This window comes from Hemiscyllium ocellatum, chromosome 46, assembly GCF_020745735.1.
Source record: "Hemiscyllium ocellatum isolate sHemOce1 chromosome 46, sHemOce1.pat.X.cur, whole genome shotgun sequence".
Classification (NCBI taxonomy): domain Eukaryota; kingdom Metazoa; phylum Chordata; class Chondrichthyes; order Orectolobiformes; family Hemiscylliidae; genus Hemiscyllium; species Hemiscyllium ocellatum.
This window is the reverse complement of record NC_083446.1, coordinates 14,977,239-14,991,759: the sequence shown is the minus strand read 5'-3', so window position 1 is coordinate 14,991,759 and position 14,521 is coordinate 14,977,239. Positions and strand designations below refer to the sequence as shown.

Genomic DNA, 14,521 nt, shown 5'->3' with positions numbered 1-14,521 from the left:
GATCTCTCTCTCTGTCTCTCTCTCTCTGTCTGATCTCTCTCTCTCTCTGTCTGATCTCTCTCTCTGACTGATCTGTCTGTCTGACCTGTCTGTCTGATCTCTCTCTCTCTCTCTCACTCTCTCTCTCTCTCTGTCTGATCTCTCACTCTCTCTCTCTCTCTCTGTCTGATCTCTCACTCTCTCTCTCTCTCTCTCTGTCTGATCACTCTCTCTCTCTCTCTCTCTGTCTGATATCACTCTCTCTCTCTCTCTCTCTGTCTGATCTCTCTCTCTCTCTCTCTGATCTCTCTCTCTCTCTCTCTCTCTGTCTAATCTCTCTCTCTGTCTGACCTGTCTGTCTGATCTGTGTCTCTGTCTGATCTCTCACTCTCTCTCTCTCTCTCTCTCTCTGATCTCTCACTCTCTCTCTCTCTGTCTGATCTCTCACTCTCTCTCTGTCTCTCTCTCTCTGTTGGATCTCTGTGTGTGTCTGTCTCTCTCTCTCTCTCTCTCTCTCTCTCTGTCGGATCTCTGTTTCTCTCTCTGTCGGATCTCTGTTTCTCTCTCTGTCTCTCTCTCTCTGTCGGATCTCTCTCTCTTTCTCTCTGATCTCTCTCTCTACGTCTGATCTCTCTCTCTCTACGTCTGACCTCTCTCTCTACGTCTGATCTCTCTCTCTCTCTCCCCGTCTGATTTCTCTCTGTCTCTGTCTCTCTCTCTCTCTCTCTCCAATTTCTTTCCAGTAAGAACCTGTGTTTAATTGAACTTTTTGCCAAGGGGTGTGTTATGGGATGTTGCAGGAAATTGCACCAGCTCTTTGTTAAGTTTCATTTTCGTGTTGGCTAGGTCTTCAAATAGTTAATTTACTCGAAATTCAGTTTTCTTCTGAGGGGCATGGATAAGGTAAATAGACAAAGTCTTTTACCTGGGGTCAAGGAGTCCAGAACTTGAGGACAATAAGTTTACGGTGAGGGGGAAAGATAGAAAAGACACCTACGGGACAACTTTTTCACACAGAGGGTGGTACCTTTATGGAATGAGTTGCCAGAGGATGTGGTAGAGGCTAGTACAATTGCAACATTTAAGAGGCGTTTGGATGGGTATATGAATAGGAAGGGTTTGGAAGGATATGGGCCGGGTGCTGGCAGGTGGGACTAGATTGGGTTGGGATATCTGGTCAGCATGGATGGGTTGGACCAATGGGTGTCTTTCCATGCCGTACATCTCTGAGAGAACTGGCTACACCCCTTTCATTGTACAAGTGTTTTTAAAAATAACTAGAAGCCGTTTCAAGTAGATATTTCCAGATATATTGGCACCTGTGCCTTTACGATCCCTCTCCAAAAAAGACCAAGGAAAGAATAACTTCTTTTAAAGGAGCAGCATCATCACATCTTCCCCTTTTACAAAAAGAATGACTGATCAATATCCAAAGATAGCTTCATTTTAAAATTGCTTAATTTTACATTGTTAGTACACCACAGTACATATACATTGACTGTAATCATACAAACCATGCAGTACTACATTCTATTTCAGTCCATTTAATCCTGCCACTGAAAACCTCTGGTTTGCGTCTTAAGTTTTGACAACGCATCGGCAATCACATTTTCTCATCCTGCCATATACACGATTTTCAAATTGAATGGCTGTAGTAACAAGCGCCATAAAAACAGTCTAGTATTTTTGTCCTTAAATTTACACACAAACTTCAATGGGTTATGATCAGAGTATACGATTGTCTCAGATATTCCTGATCATAGTCATAGAGATGTACAGCACGGAACAGCTCCTTCGGTCCAACTCATCCATGCCAACCAGATATGCCAACCCAATCTAGTCCCACCTGCCATCTCCGGGCCCATATCCTTCCAAACCCTTCCTGTCCATATATCATATATACCTTTTAAATGTTGCAATTGTACTAGCCTCCATCACTTCCTCTGGCAGCTCATTCCATACACGTACCACCCTCTGCATGAGAAAGTTGCCCCTTAGGTCTCTTTCATATCTTTCCCCTCTCACTCTAAACCCATGACCTCTAGTTCTGGACTCCCCCACCTCAGAAGAGACTTTGTCTATTTATCCAATTCATGCCCCTTATGATTTTATAAACCTCTATTAAGTCACCCCTCAGCTCCAGAGAAAACAGCCCCAGCCTATTCAACCTCTCCCTGCAGCTCAAATCCTCCAACCCTGGCAACATCCTTGTAAATCTTTTCTGAACCCTTTCAGGTTTCATAACATCTTTCCGATAGGAGGGAGACCAGAACTGCATGCAATATTCCAACAGTGTCCTGTAGAGCCGCAACATGACCTCCCAACTTCTGTACTCAATACCATTAAAGGTAAGCACACCACTTTCTTCACTATCCCATGTACCTGCAACTCCACTTTCAAGGAGCTATGAACTTGCACTCCAAGGTCTCTCTGGTAACATTAACATTGAAATGTTGTGATGCCAATACCAAGCTGAAAGTCTCCTTCTCAACTGTCGAATATTTCTGCTGATGAATGTTAAATTTCCTGGAAAGATACCCGATAGGTCTTTCTATCTTCACTTCATCCTCATGGAAGAGCACAGCATCGACAGCCGCATTATAGCCACCTTGAATAGCTTCACGTAATTAGGTGGGGCTAACATTGTGGCAGTGGTTAACAGTTTTCAGGCTGTCAAATGCCTTTTGACAGTCCACTCTCCACTGAGGCATCTTGCCTATCTTCAGTAATTCAGTGAGCAGAGCAGCCACACTGTGGAAATGTGGTAAAGTATTGATAAAATTCACTGAATCCGAGAAATCGTAGTCCTGCTCTTTTTGTCGATAGTATAGGAAACTCTCCAATTACCTTTATTTTTGCGTCCCGTGAGCCATGTCCAACAACATGACCAGGAAGGTAACTTTGGCTTTGGCAAAGTTACTCTTCACCAGTCGATTGAACAATTCTGATAAATGTTCCATCCATGTGCGATTAAAAATCACCAGATCATCAATATTTAAAATTGGGTAAACCAGAAATGACCTTATTGGTTAGACTTTGAAATGAAACTGCCACATTTTTCATATCAAATGGCATGGCTTTAAACTGATAAGAGTCCATTCGGCATTACGAAAGCCAAAATTGACTTTGCTCTTTCAGACAAAGGTACCTGTGAGTATTGTTGAGTAAGTCCAACTTAGTAATATAAGTTGCTTGTCCCACCTTTTCAACACAGCCTTCCAAACATGAATCAGATATGAATCCGTCTCTGTGACTGCATTAACTTTGTGATAGTCCACACATTGCCATTGGGTACCATCTGGTTTTGGCACCATTATTATTGGTGAGTTCCAGCCACTGCAGCTGACTTCAAATCTGTCATCTTGGAGCATGTGTTCAATCTCCTTTTGAATCTGTGTAAATTTCAGGGGTTTCAACCCAAAATGATGTAGCTTAATCAGATTGACATGTCCTATATCTACATCATGCACAATTAAGTTAGTACTTCCCAGGTTATTTCCACATATCTCACCATGTGATAGTAATAATACTTTTTCAGGTCATTTTGATTTTCCTCAGGAAGGTAACTCAATAATTTATCCCAACTTTTGATAACTTCCACATTGTCCAATTTCATTTGAGTAATGTCAAATTCAGAATGCTCTGAACTTGGTCCTTCCTTCTGTGTTGTAACCAATAACACAACCTCCTTTGACTTTCCTTCCCTGTCAAAGTACCTTTTTGAGCATATTCACACAACACATTCTGTGAGATTTATTTCTGTCTGGAGTCCTTATCAAATAGTTCAACTCACTCAATCTTCTTTTGACTTGGTGCAGTCCTCTAAACCTTGATTTTAAAGGTTCACCTATCACTGGAAGTAACCAAGCGAGTGTTTGATTTCTTGTCACCTTCCTGTTTCAGTGTATGCTGTGATACTTTTAAATGCTGTATAGCCAATTCCCCCACTTTATTTAATTGTTCCCTAAAGTTTAACACACAGTAAAACTGTGTGGTCTCTGAATTATGACTTACCGATTTCTCCCTAATCAATTTTAACGGTCCTCTCGCTTCATGCCCAAAAACTAATTTGGGTTGATGGACTGAATTTGGTGCATCTCTGATAGCAGTAAGTACAAACTGAAGTCCTTTAACCCAATCATCTGGATAGTCTTGACTATAAGCCCTTAACATGGTCTTTAATATCTGATGCCACTTTTCGAGTGCTCACTGTGATTCTGGATGGCATGCAGTAGATTTGAATTGATTTATTACTAAGGTGTCTATAACTTCCTTTCATGATTTTGACATTAAGATTGACTCTTGATCTCTTTGTATCTCTGTGCAAAGTCCATATCTAGTGAAAACGTTGAGTACCTCCCCTACAATCCTTTTAGCTGTGTTATTGTGTAATGGAATACTTTGGTTCTTGAAGAGTCATAGAATCTCTACAGTGTAGACACAGACCCTTCAGCCCAACAAGTCCACACCGACCCTCCAAAGTGTAACCCACCCAGGCCCAATCCCCTATTATCCTAGGTTTACCCCTGATTATTGCATCTAATCTATACATCCCTGAACACTATGGGCAATTTAGCATAGCCAACTCACCTAATCAGCTCATCTTTGGATTATGGGAGAAAACCAGAACACCCGGAGGAAACACTCGCAGGCACGGAGAGAATGTGTAAACTCCACACAGGCAGTCACCCAAGGCTGGAATCGAACCTAGGTCCGTGGCTCTGTGAGACAGTAGTGCTAACCACTCAGCCACCATGCCACCCCTGGCCTTTGGAAATCTAGTGGACACATCCATTATTATTTTATTTTAGGTAGGGGTCCTATGCGATCAATTAAGATTTTGTAGAATGTCCCCCAAATACAGGAATAGGTATTAAAGGTGCAGGTTTTATTACTGCCTGTAGTTTTCCAATTACCTGTCATGTATGAGATGTGTGGCAAAATTCAACTATATCCTTGTGCAGTCCAGGCCAGTAAAAATGTTTTCATATTTTAGCTTGAGTTTTTCTTACCCTTCAATGACCTCTTTGAAATTGATGTTGGAAGCCAAATTTTGATTCATGGGCCAAGTCATAATCATCAGCGGTTTCAGCTACTAATCTTGCCATTTTAACACTCTGCTCTTCCACATTGAGTTCTCATTACCTCAGGGACTGAATTTTTGAACCCCTGGAAAATAATCGTCTATCTATGAGCATCATAGGTTTGCTCTATTTTTAATGCCCTTATCCACCTATCAAAATTACTTTGTTTGATCCTTTCAAGCCCAATGTAGATTTGACCAGAGACCCTCCGTAGATTCCTGAAACACTGCAGGTTTCTGGCACAAACTCACAGGCAGTTAAAATGGCTTTCTTCACCTTCTCATAAGTCCCAGATACATCTTATGATAGTGATGCAATTACCTCACTAGCTCTAACTACAAGTTTTATTTGGATCAACAAAACCCAGGTAGTCACTGGTCACTGCATTTGTTTAGCCACCTACTCCAATGAGATGAAAAAGGCTTCTACATCCTTCGCATTAGGTTTAGACAATACTTGAATATATTTAAACAGATCGCCACCAGCTCTTTGGCTACCATGCGTTTGCTCATCCTCACTGAGCTTACTTTCAGCCTTCATCTCTATGCTCTTAAGCCAATCTTTCTATTCAAGTGCCAATTTATGAAGTTCAAACTCTCTCTCTTTCTTCCTTTTCTCTCTCTCTTCTTTCTCTCTGTTTCTTTTTGTCCAGCTAAAGCAATTCTGTCCTTTTTGTTTTGTTCTACAAGGGTCTTTCATTCTTTTTCTCTTGCTTTTAATCGTAATTCAAAAAATTTAGTTTCTTTTTCTTTTTTCTTTGCCTCCACATCATGATGCTTCACTTTCAATTGAATTTTAGCCATCTCCATGGCATTTCCAGGAAATTAAAGTGCTGAGCAATTGTTGTGATTCTCTCCTTTGCTAACATAGAATAGAACAGCGCAGTACAGGCCCTTCGGCCCTCGATGTTGTGTCAACCTGTAGATCCAATCTGAAGCCCATCAGCCTACACTATTCCATTTTCATCCATATGTTTATCCAGTGACCATTTAAATGACCTTAAAGTTGGCAAGGTTAGTACTGCTGCAAGCTACTACTCTGAGTAAAAACACTACCTCTGACATTTGTCCTATATCTATCATCCCTCAATTTAAAGCTATCTCGCCTCATGCCAGCTGTCACTATCTGAGGAAAAATGCTCTCACTGTCCGTCCTACCTAATCCTCTGATCATTTTGTATGTCTCTATGAAGTCACCTCTCAACTCTCTTCTCTCTCATGAAAACAGCCTCAAGTACCTCAACCTTTTCTCATAAGACCATCCCTCCGTACCAGGCAACATCCAAGTAAATTTCCTCTGAGCCTTTCCAATGCTTCCACATCCTTCCTATAATGTGGTGACCAGAACTGTATGCAATACTCCAAGTGCGGCTGCACCAGAGTTTTGTACAGCTGCAGCATGACCTCATGGCTCCGAAACTCAGTCCTTCTGCCAATAAAAGCTAACACACCGTATGCCTTCTTAACAACCCTATCAAGCTGGGTGGCAACTTTCAGGGATCTATGTACATGGACAGCAAGATCTCTCTGTTCATCTACATTACCAAGAATCTTATCATTAGCCCAAGACTCTTTATTCCTGTTGTTCTTTCCAGAGTGAACAAAAGAAAACCAAATTTAGAGTACCATATCTATTTGAAAACTCAGTGACATGAATACGTAACTTAACAAAGAGCTGATTTCCTGCAACATCCCATAAAACACCCATTGGCATAGGGTTTTACAGGAGAGGAATGTCACAGAGAAACAGGATCAGCATGGAGCTGGTTCTTTGGGTCCCCAGCTAAAACTACCCCAAAACTAGGAAAAAAATGCTTTACTCGGAGAACTGGCCAGTCGCCTTTTTATTGTGCAAGTGTTTTAATAAAAACACTTAAAAGCCGTTTCAAGTAGATATTTCCAAACATATGGGAACCTCTGCCTTAACGATCCCTCTTAAGAAAACCGAAGGACAGAATAACATTGTTAAAGGAGCGGCATCATCAGGGGTCCTAGCCTTTCACTAAAAGGATTATCATTGATCAACCAGGTTCTTCAGAATTGGAGAGTCTGTTTTATTAAGGAGTCATAGAGGTGTGCAGCACAGAAACCGATCCTGTCGTCCAACTCATCCATTCCAACTCTATATGCTAAATAAATCTAATCCCATTTACCAGCATTTGGCCCATATTCCTCCACACCCTTTTCAGTCATATATCCATCCAGATGCATTTTAAACTGTATAATTGTACCAGCCTCTACCAATTCCTTTGGCAGCTCATACCGTACACGCACCACACTCTACATGAAAATGTTGTCCCTTAGGTCCCTTTAAATACTTGGCCTCTCATCTTAAACCTATGCCGTCTAGTTTTGGATTCTGCTACCCTGGAGAAAATACCTTGACTAATCACCCTGTTTATGCCCCTCATGATTTTATAAACTTCAGTAAAGTCACCCTTCAGTGTCTGATGCTCTAGGGAAAATAACCTCAGCCTATTCAGCCTCTCCCTATCACTTAAAACTTCCAACCTTCACAACATCCTTCCTATAGCAGGGAGACCAGAATTGAATGCAGTATTCTAAAAGTAGCCTAACAGTACAGCGCAACATGGACTCCTAAAGGCAAGCATACCAAATACCTTCTTCACTATCCTGTCTACCTGCGACTCTACTTTGAAGTAACTATGAACTAAGGTTTCTTTGTTCAGCAACACTCCCCAGGAGCTGACCATTAAATATGTAAGACATGCCCTGATTTGCCTTTCCAAAATGCAGCACCTCACATTAATCTAAATTAAAGTTACCTGGCATTCCATGACCCATCTGATCAAAGTCTTGTACTCTGAGACAACCTTCTTGGCTATGCACTGCACCTCCAATTTTGGTGTCATCTGTGGAGAGAAAACACAAGTTAATATTTCTCATCTGGTACAATTCTTTGCAACTGAAAGGAGCTAGAAAATTATCCTTTTTAATCTGTGAGCAAAAGGAGTGAAGGGGTAAATGGAACACATTGAGAAAGTACCCACAGCAAAAGACAAAAGCTTTGTAGAAGGCAGAATAGATGTGATTGGCTGGAGGACAACAGCACCTGCATTTTGTATTAGTCGACTGTTTCAAACGTTGAGTCAAAGTGCCTCCAACCCCATGTGGGTCCGATTTTCTTCCCAATCATCAAAGCATCGACCATTGGGAAACGGTGGGAGGACCAGAAGCACTTAGGTCCTCCAGCCAATCAGAGCTCTCTTCCTGTTTGAGTGCAGACATTAAGCAATGAGCTTTTGAAGAAGGGTCCTGGACCTTGGACCTGCTGAGTTTTTCCAGCAATTTCTGTTTTTGGTCTTTAGACCTCCTGAAGCTACTCATTCCTGCCCAGCAAAGCTGCTGTTGCTGCTTCTCTCCCTGTCTCTGTATCAATGAAGATTGATCTCCACCCAGACTGAAACTTCTATCTCTGTCCAACGCCTGTGAGCATAATACTGTCTTTTATATTCCTTTTTTAAAAATATATTGGGTTAAATTATTGACTTGTAGCAACTGATGGGAAAGGAAGTGAAGAACATCAGGAATGGGGCGGAGGGCGAAAGTGAGAACTGCAGGTGTTGGAAATCAGAGTCTAGATTAGAGTGGTGCTGGAAAAGCACAACAGGTCAGGCAGCATCCGAGTAGCAGCAAAATTGATGTTTCGGGCAAAAGCCCTTCATCAGGAAAGGGCTTTCGTGATGAAGGGCTTTTGCCTGAAATGTCGATTTTCCTGCTCCTCGGATGCTGCCTGACCTGTTGTGCTTTTCCAGCACCACTCTAATCTAGGAATGGGGCAGAGTCTGTCCAGCATGGATCTGTTCAGCAGCACATTCAAGAGAATGGGGCGGGTGTATATTAGGGACAGCAAAGTGAGAATGGTGGGAGAGAGTTTTGGGGGTGGAGGTTTACAGATTTGGGGGAAGAGAGAGCAAAAAGGTATTCTAGAAAAACTAGATTCGTCTGTTCTGAGTTTCTAATCTGATTTTATTCCTTTCATAATTCTTTTTACAGGATGCTAGAAGGGTAATGATTTGCAGACAGAAACCTCAAACAAACACCATGTGCAGACAGTGACTAAATTAACCGGGACTTAAATAACCGTGACTGGATAAATGTTTGTCTGTTCCGTCTGCATCAAAGGTTTTAAACATCAATTTAACTGGAAGAGCAGTGAGATGCTCACCTCAAGTAAGAGTCTTTCAGTGAACTGACTGTGGAAATAGTTTCAATCAGTCACACATCGAGAGTGTGGTGCTGGAAAAGTACAGCAGGTAAGGCAGCATCTGAGGAGCAGGAGAATCGATGTTTTGGGCAAATGCCCTTCACACAACCTGTAATACATATTTGTTATGTGTGTGGCTTTAAGTTGATTGTTGAACTTGCAGGCTCGTCAGAACATTCTCAATATGGAGAAACCGTGAAAGTGTGAAGAATATGGGAAGGGATTCCATTCCCTGTCAATACTGGAATTTCATCAACACAGTCACACTAGGAAGAGGCCATTCACCTGTTCAGGCTGTGGAAAGGAATTTCATGTATAATCTGTGGAAACGCTAGCGTGCTGCCGCTGGAGATAGGCTGTTCATCTGCTCTGAGTGTGGGAAAAAATTCAGTAAATATTTCAGTGTTAAAACGTCAGCGGCTCACACTGATCTACCTGTTTGGACTGTGGAAAGATATTCACTCAGTTATCCAGTCTGCAAATGCATCAGTGAGTTCACAGTGGGGAGAGGCAATTTAAGTACTCCAAGTGTGGGAAGCAATTTAGAGATTTATTTGGTCTACACGAACACCAGTGAGTTCATACTGGGGAGAGGCCATTTATCTGCCCTGACTGTGGGAAGCGCTTCTCACAGTCATCAAATCTGAGAAAACATGAGTGAATTCACAAGTAAATACAGAACTTGGGTCAGCTGTTAATCAGCAACAAGTGCTGACTTGGACATTGATACTGTGCCTTGAATTAAGTTGTCCAAGCCTGAGCCATTTTCATTTGGACAGTGAGTGAAGTGAGTGGGTCAGAGGGTTTCTTTCGGCTGGACTGGCCGCTCTCACCACTTTGCTTCCAGTGAGGCTGATGCCCTTTGAGTCAACGGGTGCACATTCCCAAGGAAGTGTTCCATAAAATCTGTGAAGGATAATTATTTCATTTTTGGCTGTAAATGATGTATTTCCTTCCACTACAAAATCTACAATGACTACATGTTTCTGCCTCATTGGTCTAGCCCTGTGCTATAGAATTGATTGACTCAATTGATCTCTGTCCATATTTACGCTCCACATGAGCCTCCACCATTCTCTCTTCATCTCCCCCTTCAGCATATCCTTCTATTCCTTTCTCCGTCATGTATGTATCCAGCTTCTCCTTAAATATATTCCTGCTGTCCACCTCAACCACTTGCTGTCCCTTTATTCTTGATTCATTCATAGGATGAGGACATCACTGGTTAAGCACCTTTATCACCTATCCCTCATCGTCTAGAGGGGTTAAGAGTCAACACGTTACTATGGCCTAGTCACATGTTGGCCAGACAAGGATAGTAATTTCCTCCCCTAAAGGGCATTCATGAACTGAATGGGTTTTTCCAACAATCAGCTCTTAAAACTGGACTTTTTATTGAATTCAAATCCCTCCATCTACCATGACAGGATTCGAGCCTAGGTACCCAGAACATTACCTGGGTCTCAGGATGAACAGGCCAGTGATAATGCCACTAGGCCTCCACTGTGGGAGAGAGTTCCACATTCTCACCTGTCGCTGAGTTAAAGAGGTTCCTCTTGTATTCACTAATGGACTTTAAAGCCCTTCATCACCTTGAAGACATCCGTCAGGTCACCTTTTGGACCATTTTTTCAAAAGAAAAACTTCCTGGTCTTTCCTGAGAGTTAAATGCTCTCAGTTTTGGTGTTCTCCATGTGCTTCTGAGTGACACCTTCCCCAGTGACTCTTTCCTTTTTCAAAATGGAAATGATAAATGGTAAAAGTGTTGCCAATGGCAACTAACCACAATTCGAAGTAATTTGAACATTATCTCCCCATTTTTCAATTCTATCCCACTTGGTAACACTAAGCAGACACAGTGACAACAGATGAATGGACACCACACAACCATCACCAGACAGGGGTATTCCCTCCCAGTTGGGGTATACTTCAGCGGTCAGGGATATTCAGCCTCGGATCTTCAGGTGACCATCCTCCAAGACAGACTTCGGGACAGACAACAATGCAAAGTAGCTGAGCAGAGGTTGATAGCCAAGTTCGGTACCCATGAGAATGGCTGCAACTGAGACTTTGGATTCATGTCAGCCTCTCTCCCCCTCTCCCCTGTATGCGCACACACGTTTAAGTCTGTGTGATGAATTTGTATTTGCAAAATGATATTTACAGATACGTTCTATTTTGCTCAAAAAGTACACAAATTGCGGGCAGTCATTTCAGACGGTCAATTCATATAATATTTTGTAAATTCCACTTTGGAAGTAGACCCAGTCTGAGTCACGATTGGGATATAGACAAACTCTGACCTTACACCTTTAAGGTATTGTCTGAGCTGAAATGTCACCTTGTTTTGTAAAACCTTAATTTACGTTGAGAATGTGACTTTAAAAGAAGTTTTGGGATTTACACATTAATAAACAGAAACCTGTAACCCTTTCTAAGATGGAAGACTTAACAGTAATTGAAGTTTGTTAAATATATCACTTTACTTGCATCACACTAATGTTTTGCTATAAATTTTGTGTTTTATGGTCCTACCATGTGAAGGAGTGGTGCTCCAAACACGAGTGCTTCTAAATAAACCTGTTGGACTATAACCTTGTGCTGTGTGATTTATAACTTCCTCAAGAAGCTGGGCTGCCTTGCGAGGTATAGGATTGGAGCTGTCGGGAAGGTAACGAATTAGCAGCTGGGCAAGGAAGACTTCAGAAACCCCCTGGGCAGATCCCCAGGCCTGAGTGACAAGATACCGCTTCTACCCCAGGGCGAGGAGTTTGTGAGACTGGGTAGGAATGATAACCTTGGGTGGGGGGCATGCGGATCTGGGGAGTTTTCAACTCCTAGGATGGGCCTGAGGCCAGGGGGGAATAATCACTGATTGCCATCTCGGTGAGGGCAGGGCTTGTCATCGAATCATTGAATTCTACAGTATGGAAACAGGCCAACGACCCTCTGAAGAGTAACCCACCCAAACCATTCCCCATTACTCTACATTCACCTAACCTGAAAATTCCTGAACACTATGGGCAATTTAACATGGCCAATTAACCTAATGTGCACATCTTTGGATTGTGGGAGGACATGGAGGAAACCCACGCAGACGCTGGGAGATGCACAAACTTCACACAGACAGTTGCCCGAGATGAAATCGAGCCTGGGTCCTTGGTGCTGTGAGGCAGCAGTGCCAACCACTGAGCCACGGTGCTGCCCCATGTCACTGGACAACTGACCACCATCTTGGGTGAGGGAAAGGTGTGTCTCTCTTCAGGGGTGAATCAATGAGGCTCTGACTAAGAAAGCAAGCCTGGGAGGTGGGCAGGGACTATTCAGCAACACCTGCTGGAGACGCAAAACCCTGAATCAGACTTGTTGTTTTGATTGTCTGCAGATAGGAGGTGCAGAACTGACTCTAGGGAGAGGAGAGGGAGGGAGAAAACTAGAATTGGAGGAAAGAGATGGGGAGATGGGTTTGGATTTCAGTCCAAAGAAGGAGAAGGTGTGGAATTAGATTTGGGGAACAGGAGAGGATAATGTTCTTTTGAAACTGGAATTGATTTCTGAATTTCTATCCTGCACTGGCAGTGATGACTTTTGTCAACTCCTTTTGCAGCATATTAGAACAGAAGGGCAAATATTAAACACCAAGCAAATTTCTGCCAAGGTCTGGTTGACTCATATAGGACCTGAATACTTTTGGCCTCTGACTGTGGAAGGAGAAACAGTTGTTCTATCTACAGGAAATGATTTCAAACATTGATGTATGTGAACAGCACCCAGTGATACACAAACACACCTGAGTGAATGAGTTTCAGTGATCAATCTGTAGAATGAGCTTCACCTTGTCACACTTCCTTCATGAGAACTTTCCACTGCATTTCCCATGGACCATGCCAGACACCCTCAAAATATTTTAAGGTAGCCTAGACCCTAACTTTTTCTTATTTTTAAGGCAGACATGAAGTGGATATTCCAGATATGATGCAGCTGGTCAAACTATTTGACTTTAAGCAAAACGAAATTTATTTAAACACTGCAGTTAAAACATGAACAAAAGAAAACAGAATTTTGAATATTTTAATTATTGGAAAACGAAATTGACCCAATACAATAAGTATGACTAGTTAATTTCCAATACAGTAATGTCCCATTCCTTGGAAGAAAGGTAAATTCAAACACAGGTTCTTACAGGCAGGAGGGTACAATATCCAAAGGGATTTCTGAAGAAGGTTAGATGAATTCTTTACTGAAGCTTGTAACTCTCCCGGACACTCACACCTTGTGACTGTGACAGGTAAAACAAACGTGAAAAAACCTGAACTGGGAGAACTGGCCACTCCCTTTCCAATATTAAACTGTTAAACTCCCTAGACTCCTCAGCATCTCTTCAGCACAACCTTTCCTAAAAAAAACACCAAGGACAAAATAACCTTGTTAAAGTCAGAAGTGGCCCAGTAGCACCATGTGGAGTAAAAGGAAACCTAGCCATTTGGATACAAAATTGGATTGTCGGTAGGAGTGGTGGTGTAGGGTTGCTTTTTGGATTGGCAGCCTGTAACAAGCTGTGTGCCACAGGCATCAGTGCTGGGTCCACTGTTTTTTGTCAGTTATATAAACGATTTGGTTGTGAATATAGGATGTGTGGTTCATAAGTTTGCTACTGACAACAAAATTGGTGGTGTAGTGGACTGCAAAGACATTTATTTCCAAGTCCAATGGGACCTTGATCAGATGGGCAATGGCAGATGGAGTTTAATTTAGATAAAGGTGAGGTGCTGCAATTTATTAGGGCAAATCAGGGTAAGACTTATACACTTAATGGTAAGGTTCTGTGGAGTGTTGCCAAACAGTGAGACCTTGGAGTGCAGGTTCACAGTTGTAGGTGGATAGGGTAGTGAAGAAGAAGTTTGGTACACTTGTCATTATTATTCAATGCATTGAGAATAGGAGTTGGGAAGTCAAGTTGGAGCTGTACAGGATAATGATAAGGCCATTTTTTTGAATACTACATTCAATTCTTGTCTTTCTGCTAAAGGAAAGATGTTGTGAAACTTGAAAGTGTTCAGAAAAGATTTATAAGGATGTTGCCAGGGTTGGAGTGTTTGAGCTGTGAGGAGAGGCTGAATAGGCTATTTTCCCGAAAGTTGAGGGATGACCATATAGAGGTTTCTAAAATCATGAGGGGCATGAAGAGGGTGAATACCCAAAGTCTTTGCTCCAGGAGTCCAAAAGTAGAG

General features: G+C 42.2%; 1 long non-coding RNA gene across 3 annotated transcripts in view; it reads left to right on the top strand.

Moving 5' to 3' along the window:
* The window catches only part of LOC132836238 (uncharacterized), a 22,992-nt gene extending 11,286 nt beyond the window's left edge, over nt 1–11,706 (top strand). For 2 of the 3 annotated variants that reach the window (XR_009647342.1, XR_009647340.1), the window contains exons 3-4: nt 2,215–2,327; nt 9,080–11,706. This is a non-coding gene — a long non-coding RNA (uncharacterized LOC132836238). The remainder of the gene's footprint in view (nt 1–2,214; nt 2,328–9,079) is intronic. The other variant, XR_009647341.1, reaches the window with a different exon arrangement.
* The last annotated feature ends 2,815 nt before the right edge of the window (nt 11,707–14,521 follow it).